The sequence below is a fragment of the Giraffa tippelskirchi genome, chromosome 10 (assembly GCF_054371585.1).
Source record: "Giraffa tippelskirchi isolate mGirTip1 chromosome 10, T2T-mGirTip1v1.2.pri, whole genome shotgun sequence".
Classification (NCBI taxonomy): domain Eukaryota; kingdom Metazoa; phylum Chordata; class Mammalia; order Artiodactyla; family Giraffidae; genus Giraffa; species Giraffa tippelskirchi.
This window is the reverse complement of record NC_137284.1, coordinates 128,138,487-128,156,493: the sequence shown is the minus strand read 5'-3', so window position 1 is coordinate 128,156,493 and position 18,007 is coordinate 128,138,487. Positions and strand designations below refer to the sequence as shown.

Sequence of the window (18,007 nt, the reverse complement as noted above, 5' to 3'; positions counted from 1 at the left end):
GATGCTTCCTAAGGCCCACTTGACCTTACATTCCAGTATGTCTGGCTCTAGATGAGTGTGAGTGATCATACCATCGTGATTATCTGGGTTATGAAGATCTTTTTTGTAGAGCTCTTCTGTGTATTCTTGCCACCTCTTCTTAATAAGAAACTAAAAATAGAATTGCCATATGATCCAGCAATCCCACTCCTAGGCATATATCCCTCAAAGAAAAAACTTTAATTAGGAAAGATACATACATCCTAATGTTAATAGCAGCATTATTTACAATAGCTATGACATGAAAATAACCTAAATATTCACTGACAGATGAATGGGAGATGTGGTAACTTTTATTCAGTTTATTTAACATTTTATTTAACAATGGAATATTACTTAGCCACAAAAATGAATGAAATAATGCCATTTGAAGCAGCATGGATGGACCTAGAGATTATCATAATAAGTGAACTAAGTCAGAGAAAACAAATACCATATAATATCACTTACATGTGGAATCTAAAATATGATACATATGAACTGATTTATAGGAACAGAAATAGACTCACAGACAAAGAAAACAAATTTATGGTTACTAAAGGGAAAAGGTGAGGGAGGGATAAATTAGGAGTTTGGGATTAGCAGACACAAACTTTACATAAAATATACAAAGAGCAAGGTCTTATCTACTGAATAGCACAGAGAATTACTTTACTGTACTCTTAAAACTACAAAATCTTGCAAATCAACTGTACTTCAATTACAAGAAAACAACAACGACAAAAGATAAATTGCTGGTGTGTATCCTTCTGAGAAATTCACAGCCCAGTAACAGTAGCAAAACACATACATGGGTGTTGAGAGTGCTATACAGTTATTTTGACAGATATTCATGTGAATATTTTCATTCAGATGTGGAAATTGCGTAAACATGTAATTTGGATTTAAACTATAATCATGCACTAGTGTTTGTTTAGATAATTCCAGGAAAAATAGTCTGAGAATTATAGGTATATAGATTAGATAGACAGATAGAGATAAAGATAGATATGGAGATAGATACATACATACTCAATAATTCTGGTTGAGTTTCTATGAAACGGACTTTCCATCCTATTTATACATTTCCAATAATGTGTTCACAGGTGTGCTACTGTTCTCACTTTTTATCAGGTGTGTCAGGGAATAAAGAAACAAGTATATATACTTTGTTTTCTCTAGAAGGAGAAAGGTGGGGCTCTGATTGAGGTTGCTCAGAATGACTTCCCACTGTGTAGTCTATTTTACTTCTGATACGATAATGAATTAGAAAACAAAAATTAATATATTAGTTGAAAGATGTTATTTAAAAAGTAAATATCTTATTATAACTATTGAAATATATCCATCTGATGGTTTGATTCAAAAGAACCCATTTGTATTCAAACAAACTGTGAATTTCATAAAGTCCAATATTCCAGTATGAAATCTCTGACTATATACCATTGTGAGTGAGTGAGTGAAAGCCGCTCAGTTGTGTCTGACTCTACCTCATGGACTAAAGAGTCCATGGAATTCTCCAGGCCAGAATACTGGAGAGGATAGCTGTTCCCTTCTCCAGGGGATCTTCCCAACCCAGGGATCGAACCCAGGTCTCCCACATTGCAGGCAGATTCTTTACCAGCTGAACCACCAAGGAAGCCCTAATATACCATTATTGTCTCCCAAATATCACATATTTGTGTGTGTGTATAAAACCTAGGCTTTGCTCTTTTTATCCATTTTTATATCTCCTTTTCTCACTACTTTCATAAAGTTGTGAATTACTTGTATCTCTATTTAGAAATTCTCTATTAAACCTCCTTCTTTGTCTTTAACCTCTAATTTGTCCAAAATATTGCAATAAAATGATTTCATATTGTTATTCATTGTAATAGTACACTTTTTTCATGATTGAGTTTTAGAGATCTACATAGTAGACGTTGGTCACTAACATTTTGTCTCAGGTGACCAGACATGCTGGACTCCAATTTAAATGACAATTCAGAATGTTTTCACTTGACTAACACTAGAAATATGATTGGTGTGATCTGACTTTTATATCTAGACATAAGATATAAGCATTTATAATATAACTGTCATATAGTAAGAATCAAATTTAGTTCATCACCAATGCTAAAATATTGTTAAAATATATATTATTAATTGTAGATATTAAACAGAGTATGTTTGTATCAATAAAACACAGTAGGCACAAATCTTCCAGAGTAGGGAAATGATTGCAGATTTAGAGTACCATTTTGTTTCTCAGGCCCATTCTGCCTGGTGAAAGCAAATTCTTTGATTGCCCAGATGGTTCTCCACATTTCATATGAGATGACTATTGAATGAAAACGCAAATAACATGTGTCCGTCTATAGACCTAGATATTTGGACTCATGAAATTATTCTGAAGCACCCCAACAGAGTAAGCAGAAACTAAACATTGTTTCGATTGTTACAGTGATAGTTCTCATTATGCTTTTGCTTTACCTTTCATATCAATAAATGTGCTTTTCATTTGATAACATGTTTTCATCACTGATATCATTTCAGATGGTCACAAGAGACCAGTGAAGAAAGAAGACACATATTTACATCTGAGCTACTCAGGGCTATAGAAAACTACTGTGCTCCAAGTTAAGCATCTGTTATAGCAAGTAGTATAATAACTATTAACAATCTGAGATTAAAACAAAATAAAAAAATAATTGACAAATTTTATCTGAAATTTTCAAGCAGAAGCAAATTCCATATTTTAAATAAAGCTGTTATATTAAACATATTAGCTAACATAATTTTCTCAATTCTTAATACAAATACATCTCTTTATATTAATACTATAATTCTCTTTCTTGGATAAAAATAAGATTTGTAGTTTGTATGCATGTAATGGAATTTCCATTGTTTTATTCTCCAAGTTCACATAAAATGCTCAAGTTCATCCTGAAACTGAAGCTTAGCTAAGGCTCAGTAAAAATGAAATCTTGCTGTGTTCATTAGAGTACTTAATGCTCTTCTTTTATTTCCTGAGACATATACTCACATGCATATGTATTGCAACAGCAGGTGGGGAGAGATAGTGACAGTATGGTTAGTTTAAGTTTAGGATTTCCTGTCTTGTTTTCTGTGTTTCTTGTTTTCAGTGGATTTTGGAAATGATTTATGAGTCATGTGCATGATTGCTTAGTGTTGAAATTACCAGTGTAAGAATTCACAGTTTGGCTTGTTTGCTGTTACTGACAGAGTTTGTGGGTTCAGGTTTATTACACAAAGAAAATGAAGTATCAGCAGCTTATGTTTTGTAATGTTTTTAACATTAAAAAAAGATCTTATCATTCCTGAAATTTTATCTTTAGAGTAATTCTCTGTAGGTACTAAAAGTATCCCTATTCTTATTAGTATATCAATTTTGGTAGGTGAAGTTGTTTAAATCTCTTTTTATATTAGGAAATCATTTTGAAATTTCTAATTGAGGAATCATAGGAAGAGACCCATATTTCCTAGTAGAGGGAATATTTTCTGAGTTTCCATCTTTGAAAAAATATATCATTCACTGAATTCCATTGATTTTTCTCAATAACTTATTTTTGCTATATGTATGCTACATGAATGGTATATTTCATATTGGATTAAGACATTGTTTTATGACTGAAACCACAAGAAGTAAACCAAACATTAATAAAAATAATCTTAATGTGAAATTCATCTGAGGGAAAGTTTTTTTCTTCAGAATAGGAACTGTATCTGGGTAGGGAGGTCTAGACATGATGCTCACAGAAAGTCAATCTCCATCTATCTTGAACAAAAATGTCAAAGGTCTCTAGAAGATATGTAATATAGGCTAGATGCTAAAATGGTGATTTACATCAGGAGAAAAGCCAAGATATAGGAAAATACATACACATAAAATGTATTTACATGATTGTGTTAGCACACGGAGGAATTGGCTGAAAATGTGTTGGGCAACATACGGAAGAGACAGACATTACAATTCCAGGAGATAAGCAGATATGGAAAAATAACATGTTTGTATTTTTAAGATTCTATTTTACAGTTTAATTTTCCTCTGCACTTATTCAGTTCAGTTCAGTTCAGTTCAGTTGCTCAGGCGTGTCCGACTCTTTGTGACCCCATGAACCGCAGCACACCAGGCCTCCCTGTCCATTACCAACTCCCAGAGTCTACCCAAACCCATGACCATCGAGTCGGTGATGCCATCTAGCCATCTCATCCTCTGTCATCCCCTTCTCCTCCTGCCCCCAATCCTTCCCAGCATCAGGGTCTTTTCAAACGAGTCAGCTCTTCGCATGAGATGGCCAAAGTATTGGAGTTTCAGCTTCAACATTAGTCCTTCCAATGAACACCCAGGACTGATCTCCTTTAGGATGGACTGGTTGGATCTCCTTGCAGTTCAAAGGACTCTCAAGAGTCTTCTCCAACACCACAGTTCAAAAGCATCAATTCTTCGGCGCTCAGCTTTCTTCACTGTCCAACTCTCACATCCATATATGACCACTGGAAAAACCATAGCCTTGACTAGACGTACCTTTGTTGGCAGAGTAATGTCTCTGCTTTTAAATATGCTTATCTAGGTTGGTCATAACTTTCCTTCCAAGGAGTAAGCATCTTTTAATTTCATGGCTGCAATCACCATCAGCAGTGATTTTGAAGCCCAAAAAAATAAAGTCTGACACTGTTTGCACTGTTTCCCCATCTATTTGCCATGAAGTAATGAGCCTTTGACTGTGTGGATCATAATAAACTGTGGAAAATTCTTAAAGAGATGGGAATACCAGACCATCTGACCTGTCTCTTGAGAAACCTGTATGCAGGTCAGGAAGCAACAGTTAGAACTGGACATGGAACAACAGACTGGTTCCAAATAGGAAAAGGAGTATGTCAAGGCTGTATATTGTCACCCCGCTTATTTAACTTATATGCAGAGTACATCATGAGAAACGATGGGCTGGAAGAAACACAAGCTCGAATCAAGATTGCCGGGAGAAATATCAATAACCTTAGACATGCAGATGACACCACACTTATGGCAGAAAGTGAGGAAGAACTAAAGAGCCTCTTGATGAAAGTGAAAGAGGAGAGTGAAAAAGTTGGCTTAAAGCTCAACGTTCAGAAAACTAAGATCATGGCATCTGGTCCCATCACTTCATGGGAAATAGATGGGGAAACAGTGCAAACAGTGTCAGACTTTATTTTTTGGGCTCCAAAATCACTGCTGATGGTGATTGCAGCCATGAAATTAAAAGATGTTTACTCCTTGGAAGGAAGGTTATGACCAATCTAGATAGCATATTGAAAAGCAGAGACATTACTCTGCCAACAAAGGTACGTCTAGTCAAGGCTATGGTTTTTCCAGTAGTCATATACGGATGTGAGAGTTGGACAGTGAAGAAAGCTGAGCGTCGAAGAATTGATGCTTTTGAACTGTGGTATTGGAGAAGACTCTTGAGAGTCTCTTGGACTGCAAGGAGATCCAACCAGTCCATCCTAAAGAGATCAATCCTGGGGGTTCATTGGAAGGACTGATGTTGAAGCTGAAACTCCAATACTTTGGCCACCTCATGCGAAGAGTTGACTCATTGGAAAAGACTCTAATGCTAGGAAGGATTGGGGGCAGGAGGAGAAGGGGACGATAGAGGATGAGATGGCTGGATGGCATTATTGACTCAATGGACATGGGTTTGGGTAGACTCCAGGAGATGCTGATGGACAGGGAGGCCTGGCGTGCTGCGATTCATGGGGTCGCAAAGAGTCGGACACGACTGAGCGACTGAACTGAACTGAACTGATGGGACTAGATGCCATGATCTTAGTTTTCTGAATGTTGAGCTTGAAACCAACTTTTTCACTCTCCTCTTTCACTTTCATCAAGAGGCCCTTTAGTTCTTCTTCACTTTCTGCCATAAGGGTGGTGTCATCTGCATATCTGAGGTTATTGATATATCTCCCGGCAATCTTGATTCCAGCTTGTGTTTCTTCCAGCTAAGCGTTTCTCATGATGTACTCAGCATATAAGTTAAATAAGCAGGGTGGCAATATACAGCCTTTATGTACTTTTCCTATTTGGAACCAGTCTGTTGTTCCATGTCCAGTTCTAACTGTTGTTTCCTGACCTGCATACAGGTTTCTCAAGAGACAGGTCAGATGGTCTGGTATTCCCATCTGTTTAAGAAGCCAGATGCCATGATCTTATTTTTCTGAATGTTGAGCTTTAAGCCAACTTTTTCACTCTCCTCTTTCACTTTCATTAAGAGGCTCTTCAGTTCTTCACTTTCTGCCATAACGGTGGTGTCATCTGCATATCTGAGGTTATTGATATTTCTCCCAACACTTATTCATTCAGTCATAAATATATTTATTCCATTATCTTACATATAAGACTCTATTCTAGAAACTGAAAATGCATCAAAACCAAAATAAACAAAATAACATGCTTTTATGTATTCTAATTATGACCATGGTTAAACTTTTGCAAAGTCTCCCAGTTATGCTATTTGAATTAGAAGAATGTTTTTGCCTCTCCACATTTAGAAGGGAAAATAAAGTGATAATAACAGATACAGGCAGTAAGAGAAGAAATACACAAAGAGAAATTGATCATTAGTTGCTTTCTAGCTCAGTTAGCATTTTTTCCATTTAAAAATCATTTGCTGTTGTTGTCAGTTACTAAGTTATGTCTGACTCTTTGCAACCCCATGGACTATAGCACACCAAGCTTCTCTCTCCTCCACTATCTCCTGGTTCTTGATGAATAATGCAGATTTCTTTTGTCCCTCTCAAACCATGTTTGCGTTATAAGTATCATCCATTTAGGTATTATCTTTTTTCCCAAGATAATTTGGACTTTCATATATAGTAAGATAAAAGCAAAATGACTAAATAAAATATCTAGTGGTTTTCCAATATATATTTTTGTTGTTGAGCTTGAATCTTCAATCTGGCCTAATTTCATGATATAATTAGTTGCTTGGTGAAATTATATCATTTGTTTGGTTGGTGTGTTTGTTTTTTCACATGAACCCATTTTTTCATGTATATAGTCATCTTTATATGTTTATATGATTGTATTACTCTTAATTACTCACTTTTACTTTCAGTGATTATTCTAGATAATATCAATAGTCTTCATCTGTATTTGACATCTATTGCTGTGCAACAAATTTCAATAACCTTGGCTGATTAAACAGTTCAGTTCACTACAGTTGCTCAATTGTGTCTGATTCTGCCACCCCATGGATTGCAGTACATCAGGTTTCCCTGTCCATCATCAACTCCTGGAGCTTGCTCAAACTCTTGTCCGTCAAGTTGGTGATGCTGTCAAAACATCTCATTCTCCATCATCCCCTTCCCTTCCTGTCTTCAATCTTTCCGAGCATCAGGGTCTTTTCAAATGAGTCAGTTCTTTGCATCAGGTGGCCAAAGTATTGGAGTTTCAGCTTCCACATCAATCCTTCCAATGAATATTCAGGCCTGAATATTTCCTTTAGGATGGACTGGTTGGATCTCCATGCAGTCCAAGTGACGCTCAAGAGGCTTCTCCAACACCACAGTTCAAAAGCATCAATTCTGTGGTTCTCAGATTTCTTTATAGTCCAACTCTCACATACATACATGACTACTGGAAAAACCATAGCTTTGACTAGATGGACCTTTGTTGGCAAAGTAATGTCTGCATTTTGACATGCTGTCTAGGTTGGTCTTAGCTTTTCTTCCAAGCAGCAAGTGTCTTTTAATTTTATGGCTGCAGTCACCATCTGCAGTGATTTTGGAGCCCAAGAAAATAAAGTCTGTCACTGTTTCCATTGTTTCCCCATCTATTTGCCATGAAGTGATGGGACTGGATGTCATGATCTTAGTTTTTTGAATGCTGAGTTTTAAGCCAGCTTTTTCACTCTCCTCTTTCACTTTCATCAAGAGTCTTCTTAGTTCCTCTTTGCTTTATGCAATAAGGATGGCATCATCAGCATAACTGAGGTTATTGATATTTCTCCTGGCAATCTTGATTCCAGCTTGTGCTTCTTCCAGCCCAGCATTTCTCATGATGTACTCTGCATAGAAGTTAAATAAGCAGGGTGACAATATACAGCCTTGACGTACTCCTTCCCTATTTGGAACCAGTCTCTTGTTCCATGACCGGTTCTAACTGATGCTTCTTGACCTTCATGATTTCTCAGGAGACAAGTCAGGTGGTCTGGTATTCCCATCTCTTGAAGAATTTTCCACAGTTTGTTGTGATCCTCACAGTCAAAGTCTTTGGAACAGTCAATAAAACAGAAGTACATGTTTTTCTTTAATTGTCTTGCTTTTTCTATGATCCAAATGATGTTGGCAATTTGGTCTCTGGTTCCTATGCCTTTTCTAAAGCCAGCTTGAACATCTGTTAGTTCATGGTTGATGTATTGTTGAAGCCTGGCTTAGAGCATTTTGAGTATTACTTTGCTAACGTGTGAGATGAGTGAAATTGTGCAGTGGTTTGAGCATTGTTTGGCATTGCTCTTCTCTGAGATTGCAATAAAAACTGACCTTTTCGAGTCCCATAGCCACTCCTGAGTTTTCCAATTTTCTGGCATATTGAGTGCAACACTTTCACAGCATCATCTTTTAGGATTTGAAATAGCTCAACTGGAATTCCATCACCTCTACTAGCTTTGTTTGTAGTGATGCTTCCTAAGGCCCAGTTGACTTCACATTCCAGGATGTCTGGCTCTAGGTGAGTGATCACACCGTTGTGGTTATTTGGGTCGTGAAGATCTTTTTTGTATAGTTCTTCTGTATATTCTTGCCACCTCTTCTTAATATCTTCTCCTTCTGTTAGGTCCATGCCATTACTGTTTTTTATTGTGCCCATGCTTGCATGAAATATTCCCTTGGTATCTGTAATTTTCTTGGCGATCTCTAGTCTTTTCAATTCTATTGTTTTCCTTTTCATTGATCACTGAGGAAGGATTTTTTTATCTCTCCTTGCTATTCTTTGGAACTCTGCATTCAGATGGGTATATCCTTCCGTTTCTCCCTTGTCTTTCACTTCTCTTCTTTTCTCAGCTATTTGTAAGGCCTCCTCAGACAACCAGTTTGCCTTTTTGCATTTCTTTTTCTTCGGGATGGTCTTGATCACTGCCTCCTGTACAAAATCATGAACCTCTGTCCATAGTTCATCAGGCACTCTGTCTATCTGATCTAATCCCTTGAATCTATTTGTTTCTTTTTCTTAAACAACATCCACATATTAGCTCACAGCTGTCAGTGGAAAGAAGCCCAGGCTCAGCCTCACAGAATTATGTCTTTATAAAGTCTCACAAGGATAAATTCCAGACATCAGTCAGGTTGGATACTTATTTAGAACTCAGTATCTTCTAGGCTTTTTGATTTTGGCTAATTTAACCTTTTGGTTGTTGGACTAAAGTCCTAATTTTCTTTCTGGCTATAAGCCAGGGGACTCTCTGAACTCTAAAACTCCACCCACATTCCTAGCTACCTGGATGTTTCATCCTTAAAGGTAGCAGTGGAGAACCTTCATGCCAAATTTTTCTGATAACTTAAAATGTCTTTCACCAGGAATATCTCCATCACTTTTAAGGGTTTACTTAGTCAGCTCAGGCCCAACTAGAGTAGTCTACCTTTTTAAAATATTAACTATTTCATAAAATGTAATCTAGTTATGGGGTGTCTGTTTATCATACCCACAATTATCAGAGATGTATACATGGTATATATATCAGAAGGCAGGAATCTTGGTGCCATCTTAGAATTCTACATACTCTCAACATTTCTAATAGTTATTAAATGAAACTCATTTGTGAGCAGTTATGGATCATGATATTTAATATTTTTTTGTGTGTTTTATGCATAACTTTTTATGAAGTGAAGTGAAGTGAAAGTCACTCAGTCGTGTCCGACTCTTTGTGATCCTGTGAACTGTAGTCCACCAGACTCCTCTGTCCATGGGATTCTCCAGGCAAGAGTACTGGAGCAGTTAGACATTTCCTTCTCCAGGGAATACTCCAGACCCAGGTATCAAACCTGGGTTTCCTGCATTGCAGGCTGATTCTTAACCATCTGAGCCACATGGCAAGTCAATCTTCTTATGACTAAATACATATACAGAACGCGATTCATTCTTGCTTTTGAGAAGTTGTCGTTTTAATGTAGCTTTATTTCATTGGGTGGGATTTGGAATTCAAAGTACCAGGCATAATTAGATATCATTGTAAACATCTTTTGGGCTTCCCTGGTAGCTCAGCCATTAAAGAATCTACCTGCAATGCAGGAGATACCAGTTCAATTCCTGGGTTGGGAAGATCTGCTGGAGAAGGGATAGGCTACCCACTCCAGTATTCTTAGGCTTCACTGGTGGCTCAGACAGTAAAGAATCCACCGGCAATGAAGGAGACCTGGCTTCGATCCCTGGGTTGGGAAGATCTTCTGAAGGAGGGCATGCAACCCACTCCAGTATTCTTGCCTGGAAAATTCCCATGGACAAGAGGAGCCTGGCGGGCTACAGCCCATGGGTTGAAAAGGCTCAGAAATGACTGAGTGACTAAGCACAGCACAGCACATGTGCATCTTTTATTGAAAATTCCAAGGAAATACCTAATTACCTAAGATAACAAAATTGTTAAAAAAAGAAAAACTATGTCAATTTCACCAACTTGATAAATGAACAAAAAAGGGCTTAGAATCACACAGACTAAGGGTCTGAATCAGAGTTTTATGCTTTCTTCAACACTAGATACTAAGTTAAATGTCTAAATTAATGTTTAATTAACAACATAATTTCTAAAACATCAATAAATATAAATGCTTGACACTGATTTTAAAATTATTAAAATCAATACAATAATGTTCAAATTCTACTTGGAGATGATAAATACAAATGATTCCATGCATCCAAAATACAGTTTAGGACTGCATGCTTGCTAAGATTTGGATATCATCTTGGAAATTATTTATGAATATGCACTTGGATACTCTGATCAATAATCTACTAAAAGGTGCTGTGTATAAAGGAAATCCTAAGTCTAATATGTAGGTCTAAATCAAATCTGTGTCATTAAGGTTTATATTTAATTTGGGGGTTTAGGTTTAACTTATAGTCCTAAACAGACTCATTCATTTTTCAGTAAATATATCTTTAGTTCTTGGTATCTGCCAAATATATACTAGGTAAATTGGAGGGGAATGGGAGGAGGAGGAGACAAACTGAAGAAAGTAGAAGAGTAGAGATTTGGTAAATGTAGAAGGGTTCATAGGAGAGAAAGAAGGAAAATAACATAGAGGAAATAATTAACAGAGGTATTAAGATGGCCAAGTAAAACACTAGCATCAAAGAAATGAGAAGAAGAAAAGAGAATGGACTGGCTGAAAAGTCTGTTAGGATTCTAATAAGGAAACTTTTATTTTTGGTACTTGTCATACTTTAGCAAATTTTCTTTCTTCTGGCATCATTAACTGTAGCCTTATTTGTTGTTGTTGAATACATGATCAATCATGTCTGACTCTTTGTGACCCCATGGACTGTAGCCTGCCAGGCTAACCTGTCCATGGGATTTTTCAGGCAAGAATACTGTAGAGGGTTGCCATTTCCTCCTCCAGGGTATCTTCTGACCCAGAGATCAAACCTGTGTCATTTCTTGTGTCTCTTGCATTGCAGGCAGATGTTTAGTTGCTATGCCATCTTGGAAGCTATTAAGGAGATAATGGTTTAAATAATGTACCACAGAAAGTATAGTATTAAATGGAAGAAACACCCTGGAGTTGTGTCGAGGCTGTAGTTTTCAAATAATGGTTAAAAAAAAAAAAAGTATTATGAATAACTGAGTTGTAAGAACTGTAAGGATAAATAGGTAAGGTCAGAATTTTAAATATATAAATTTCTCATTTCAGTGGCACATTAATTTCAGTGTCAATAAAAAAATAATAATAAGTCAAAATATGAGGTCTTGGGACTTAAGAGGGCAGTAATTTGACTTCAGAGCTTAGGTTATTGAAATGAATCACTTATAAGGATTCTGAATACATGCAAGTTAATTACACTAAAGTATTTAGAAGAGAATAGAAAGACTATAAGCCAATGGCAAAGACATCAATGAATGAAAATGAATAGATAGGAGTGGCCTGAAAAATAAATCATTAGCATAACAGAATAAATAGGACTCACTTTTCAGACGTTTATATCAATTAAAAAATGGAAGAACTGCAAACTTCCATCTCAGACTGAAAGCAAGATTCCATCCAGGACTAACTTGGTGAATGTACTGGAAGATACAAAAATGTCTGTTAACGTCAGAACAGTCCTCTAAAGAGGACATAATAAATGAATGAAAATGAAGAAATCATGATATTCTTTAAAAAATATAGATAGCAACAAAACACTATTTCTAGTAAGAAAGAAGCAGAGCCACCAAGAATGTAAGATACTAACATTAGTGAAAACTAGGAGGAAATTTCTGACTTCTAAGATTTTCTGAATTTTAGAGAAGTTCTAATGTGCTAGAAATATGAGTGCCAAGACAAGTGCATATTTGTTGGTGAGAAAATGATAAAATTTGTTAACTTTTTGAATCTGACTATGGATACAGGGGAGTTTATTATACTATACTGGAAACTACTGCAAAAAGAGAGAAAACAGAACAGATTCTTTCAATGTCTATATGAAACCTATATTATACTAATACATACTAAAATTTTATTTATTTTGATTTCTAGTAATGATGTAGTCATTTATTTGCACTAATTTACTGACATAAAAACCACTGAACAATGTGGACAAATATTAAACTGAAACTACTCAAAGGCACTATAGCATCACCCAAAGCAGAGAGAAAGGAAACAGGCATCTACTCTTAAATAGAACTGAAACACTTTGTACCTGTTGGCCCCTCCCAATCTGCACAGGACTCTCAGGACCAAAACCTTCATCCTTCAAAAAAATATTCAAAATTAATCAGAGTTGTAAAGTAAATTCTGTATTACAAATTTTGGAAAAACCTAAAGAATATCAACACAACCAAGGAGAAATTAAGTATTTCTTTGGTAGGGTATGTTAAAAATTTTCACAAACAAAGGTAAATTAGATTTGATTATATTTTGAAAGATCTGTCTATAGAAGGCACCATGAAAAAGTTAGTAGGATAGTCACTTACTGGGAAAGAATATACTCCAAAATATGTATTTTAAGGAGAAATTGTATCTTCTAAAATTCAATATAAATAGACATAAAAACTAATTAAAATTGAGAAAACTACTTCATACTTGAAAATACACTTTAGAAGGGAAGATATACCAATGATCAATAAGCACATGAAAATCAGGGAATAAAAGGTGCATTCACAATGTAATACCATTACATAGACACCAAAATGGCTAAAATAAAAATGTGAAAACACTAACAACACTTGTTCCAAGTGAAGATCCCCCCAAAGGCAAAATATAAAATGTCTATTATCAGAATCATGGATAAATAAGTAGCAATAAATTCACATAATAGAATATATCATAATTTTATAGATAGATATTAATAAAAGAGAATGAGCTACTCACACATGACATGGATATATCTCATACACATTTTACTTAAAAAAAGGAAAACAGTAGAATACATACTTTTGATTGAATTTATGTGATGCTCTATAACAGCAAAAGTAAATTTTCAGGGTATGTTGGGGGTTGAATAAAAAGTGACAGATAAGAAATTTTGGGTTGAACTAAATATTCCATACCAAGATAGGGGTATGTGTTTCATAATTATATAAATTTGTCAAAATTTATAGATAAGAGTCATGTATTTCAGGGATGTATACTAAAAAATCAATTACTATCCTAAATACTAGCAGTGAAAAATTGGAATTAGAACTTAAAAATAAAATATTCCTTAGAATAACACCAAAAATTACTTAAGTATTACTCTAATAACATATATGCAGGATCTGTTTATAGAAAAGTAGAAATGCTGCTATAAGAAATTTTTAAATGACAGATGAATTGGAAATATATTTCATATTCATTGAATAGAAGTCTCAATACTAATAAAGTAAAAGTTACTCAGTCGTGTCCGACTCTTTGCGATCCCATGGACCATGGAATTCTCCAGGCCAGAATACTGGAGTGAGCAGCCTATCCCTTCTTTAGGGGATCTTTCCAACCCAGGAACTGAACTGGGATTTCCTGAAGGCAGATTCTTTACCAACTGAGCTATCAGGGAAGCCTTAGTCCAAGTACTAACCAGGCCCAACCTTGCTTAGCTTCCAAGATCAGATGAAATCGGGCATCTTCAGGGTGGTATAGCCATAGAGAGCCCATATTATATATTGATAAGCTGGTCAATTATTCTTAATTTTACCTATCAACACAACTCTGATGAAAATCCTAGCAAGCTACCTTTTGGATATTGAACAACTGATTCTAAATCTGTGTGGAAAGGCAAAAGACTCAGAATAGTCAACACAGTACTGAGGAAGAGGAACAAAATTGGAAAGCAGACTTTTCAACTTCAAGATTTACTTTAAATCTACAATAATGAAGGCTGCATGTCATTAGCAAAAATGTAGACATATACCTCTATGTTTTCCCAGGTGGCACTAGAGGGAAAGAACACGAGTGCCAATACAGAAGAAATAAGAGACACAGGTTTCATCCCTGGGTGGGGAAGATTGCCTGGAGGAGGAAATGGCAACCCACTCCAGTATTCTTGCTTAAAGAATCCCATGGACAGAGGAGGCTGGTGGGCTACAGTCCATGGGGCACAAAGAGTCAGACACAACTGAAGTGACACAGCACAGCAGATACATCAGGGCAACAGAATACTGAGCCCAGAAATAGACCCATACAAATACAGTCAAATGATCTTTGACAAAAGAGCAAGGGCTATTTAATGAAGAAAGGGTAATTTTTCTTTTTTAAATAAGCAAAGATAGAATAATTGGACATTTAAATGCAAAAATAAATCTAAATACAGATCTTTGTTGATGTTGTTTTTCAGCCGCTCAGTCATGTCTGACTCTTTGCGACCCCATGGACTGCAGCACACCAGGCCCCCCTGTCCCTTAGGGTTCTTCTTGGAAAGGCAAAAGACCTTCCTTACATCTTTCATAAAAAGTAACTCAAAATGAGTCTTTCATCTAAAAATAATGTTAGTGTGATAAAACATCTAGCAAAGAGCAAAAAGAAAAATCTATGTGACTTTGGGTTTGTTGATAAGTTTTTAGATACAATAGCAAAAACATGACCCATGAAAAACAGAATTGATATATTAGGCTACTAAAATTTTAGCAGTCTACTGTGTGGAAGAAACATTTAAGAGAATAAAAAGACAAGCTGCAGAGTAGGAGAAACTATTTGTAAAATACATATCTGATAAAGGAATTACATACAAAATTTAGAAATAATGCTTAAAACTCAACAATGAGAAAACAACTCAGTTAAAATGGGAAAAATATCTGAACAGGCATCTCATAAAAGAAGATTAAAAAATAGCAAATAATCGTATGAAATACATCTATATTTATATATCTGTACATGGGTTGGTATACCACATATATTCTTCCCTTTAGCAGAGAGGGCCTAAGAGACATGACACCCCAGTGGCAATGAGCACATCTCGTGTCCAGATCTGGATTTCTAATGTTATTTTCTAACAAAAGGGCTCTTTGGAGATATGGCTGATGTTAGGTATGGGAAAGTGATGGTACAAGATGAGCCTGGTGCATTTGTAATGTTAAAACGTGGGCTCTAACAAACAAAAGCTTCTTTGAAATCTATAATGGCCCTAAACTTGGAAGGACGGACATGGCTATTAATAAAGATCAACACATCTAATTGTGTTATATTCATAAAAAGGAACCCTACTCAGAAATACAAAAGAAACAAAGTATTAGTATTGGTAACAAGATGAAAGAATGCTACAAACTTTTGCAGATTGAAATAACAAAACAGGCTTGGAATGTATGTTTTATATGCCTCTATTTATTTGAAAGTTTAGAAATGACAAAACTATTCTGTAATGATAGAAATAAGGTTTTTGGTTGCCTGAGGTTGGTTTTGGATAGGTATAGAGTAATGACTTAATAGATCAAAGGAATTTTTTGAGGAAATAAAAATATCCTTATATTGATTGAGGTGGTAATTATATGAGTGTGTACATTTGCCAAAGTCTTTGACTTACCCACTTAAAAATGTGTGAGTTTTAAGAAAATCATTTCTCAATAAAGTTCATTTTAAAAATTCAAGTAGTAAGCATAAAAAACAAATCACCTGAATTTCGTGAATTTTGACATCTTTATTACTTTCATCCTACAACTTTTATAGAATAGTTGTTTTTTTCAGACTACAATGGTATACTGATATTCTTTCAAGTTTATCCAAGTAGTCATTTGTTTCTTTTGTATATCAAATATTTTATAGCAGATATATATATACTTATTCATATATATACATATATTTATATTTAGACATTTAAATGTCATGTAGAAGAATTGAAAGAGATACTAAAACCTCCATTTGATGTATTATACACATGACAGTACCACAGGATGAGAGATTATATAAATAATCATTAAATTTTTTCTTGGTAAAAGCAATGCATCTGGTTCTACAAACAGCTGCAAAAATAGACTTGCATTAAATTTCTTTCTAATTGTCCCTCTGCAACTCTGACTTGAGCTTATGTGTTTGTCATGTTTGGCTACTGTAGGGAATGTGTTTGGAGACTAAGTTCCATCTCTTAATAAAATAAATGAATGTCTACTGAACGTCTATAATTGATCATCCTAATCTGTTTCTCCTGAAATTTAAACCCTGTTTTAAGAGCCTAGAATGTTGGAGTTTCAAGATGATATCTATGATTTCCTTTCCATTTAGGTCACCACAGCAGAAACTAACACAACATTGTAAAACAACTACACTCCAATAAAAATTAATTTTTAAAAAAGATACCTGCAAAAACATTAGATCTATGACCATTAACTTGCAAGTTTATTTTATTCTTTAAATACGTAATTTAAAATTCACCAAACTGATATATTTTAATAGCAAGTCTCCTTATATTACCTAGTATTTATTATATGACAAAAATATATGTAACAAAAATGTGGCAGAAGTGAGAATTAAAGGTGGCACCTAAGATTTTGTTTTTCCATTGAATAGCTGGGAAATAATGCAATTGAGTAAGATAAGCTTTAAGAAATAGGGAAGGTTTAGGAAAGAAGGTTGGAAGTTTTGTATACACCAAATTGATATTCTTATTTTATTTTGTGGGAATTGTGTGGTCCTGGGAGGTTGAGAATATTCTTGAGGTCACTTAATTATTCACTGAAAATTGGGGGGGGGGGTTAAAATTATTTGTCTGCTGCTCTTTTTGCTCTATTCTCAAAAGAACACATGCAATCAAAATCATAACTACAAATAATCCCCAGAGATTCTGATTCAGAACTTTTAGAGTGAAGTTCAAATATGTATTTTTCAAAGAGAATAGAAAACGTGTAGGCAATTTTAGTGTGCTCACCACGTTTAGAATGACTGCATAGTACTATGCAAAATTATCCGACATACAGGTTTCTAAGTATCTCTTAAAATAAATGTATTTAATATTCAACTTTATTTTCATTCTGTATGAAAACTTGGATTTTGGCTCCTTTTTTCCATTTAAATAACATTCTCAAATGATTTAAAGGCTACTGTAAAATCAGAAATATGATTCTCCTGTGTTATCAAACCACATTCAATTTTCTTAGTCTCACTACTTTAGTATACAAATAGAAAAATATGCCTTTCTTAAAGGAGAATGAAATGCAAAATCTGGTCTATAATACTCCCTTTATAGTGCTCTGAAAACGAAAGTGAAAGAATATTAGCAAAAAGCAGAAACCATCTTGCAGAAATAATGGAGAAATATAAAATTTGACTTTAAAAATGAAAAATTCTGGTAATAAAAATAAATCCATTGAGAATCTGTTTTTTCTTTAAGTCAAAAATCTTCTGGTTGCAAGAAAACAAC

The 18,007-nt window shown here is 35.0% G+C and overlaps 1 long non-coding RNA gene across 3 annotated transcripts in view; it reads right to left on the bottom strand.

The window, feature by feature from the left end:
• LOC145524698 (uncharacterized) overlaps window positions 1–18,007 on the bottom strand; it is a 472,194-nt gene that overhangs the window by 53,179 nt on the left and 401,008 nt on the right. Inside the window, exons 4-5 of one of the 3 annotated variants that reach the window (XR_014067768.1) lie at window positions 12,887–12,937; window positions 12,176–12,272 (exon numbers count right to left, since the gene is read on the bottom strand). The exons of the other annotated variants lie outside the window; for them this stretch is intronic. This is a non-coding gene — a long non-coding RNA (uncharacterized LOC145524698). The remainder of the gene's footprint in view (window positions 1–12,175; window positions 12,273–12,886; window positions 12,938–18,007) is intronic. 3 annotated transcript variants of the gene reach the window in all.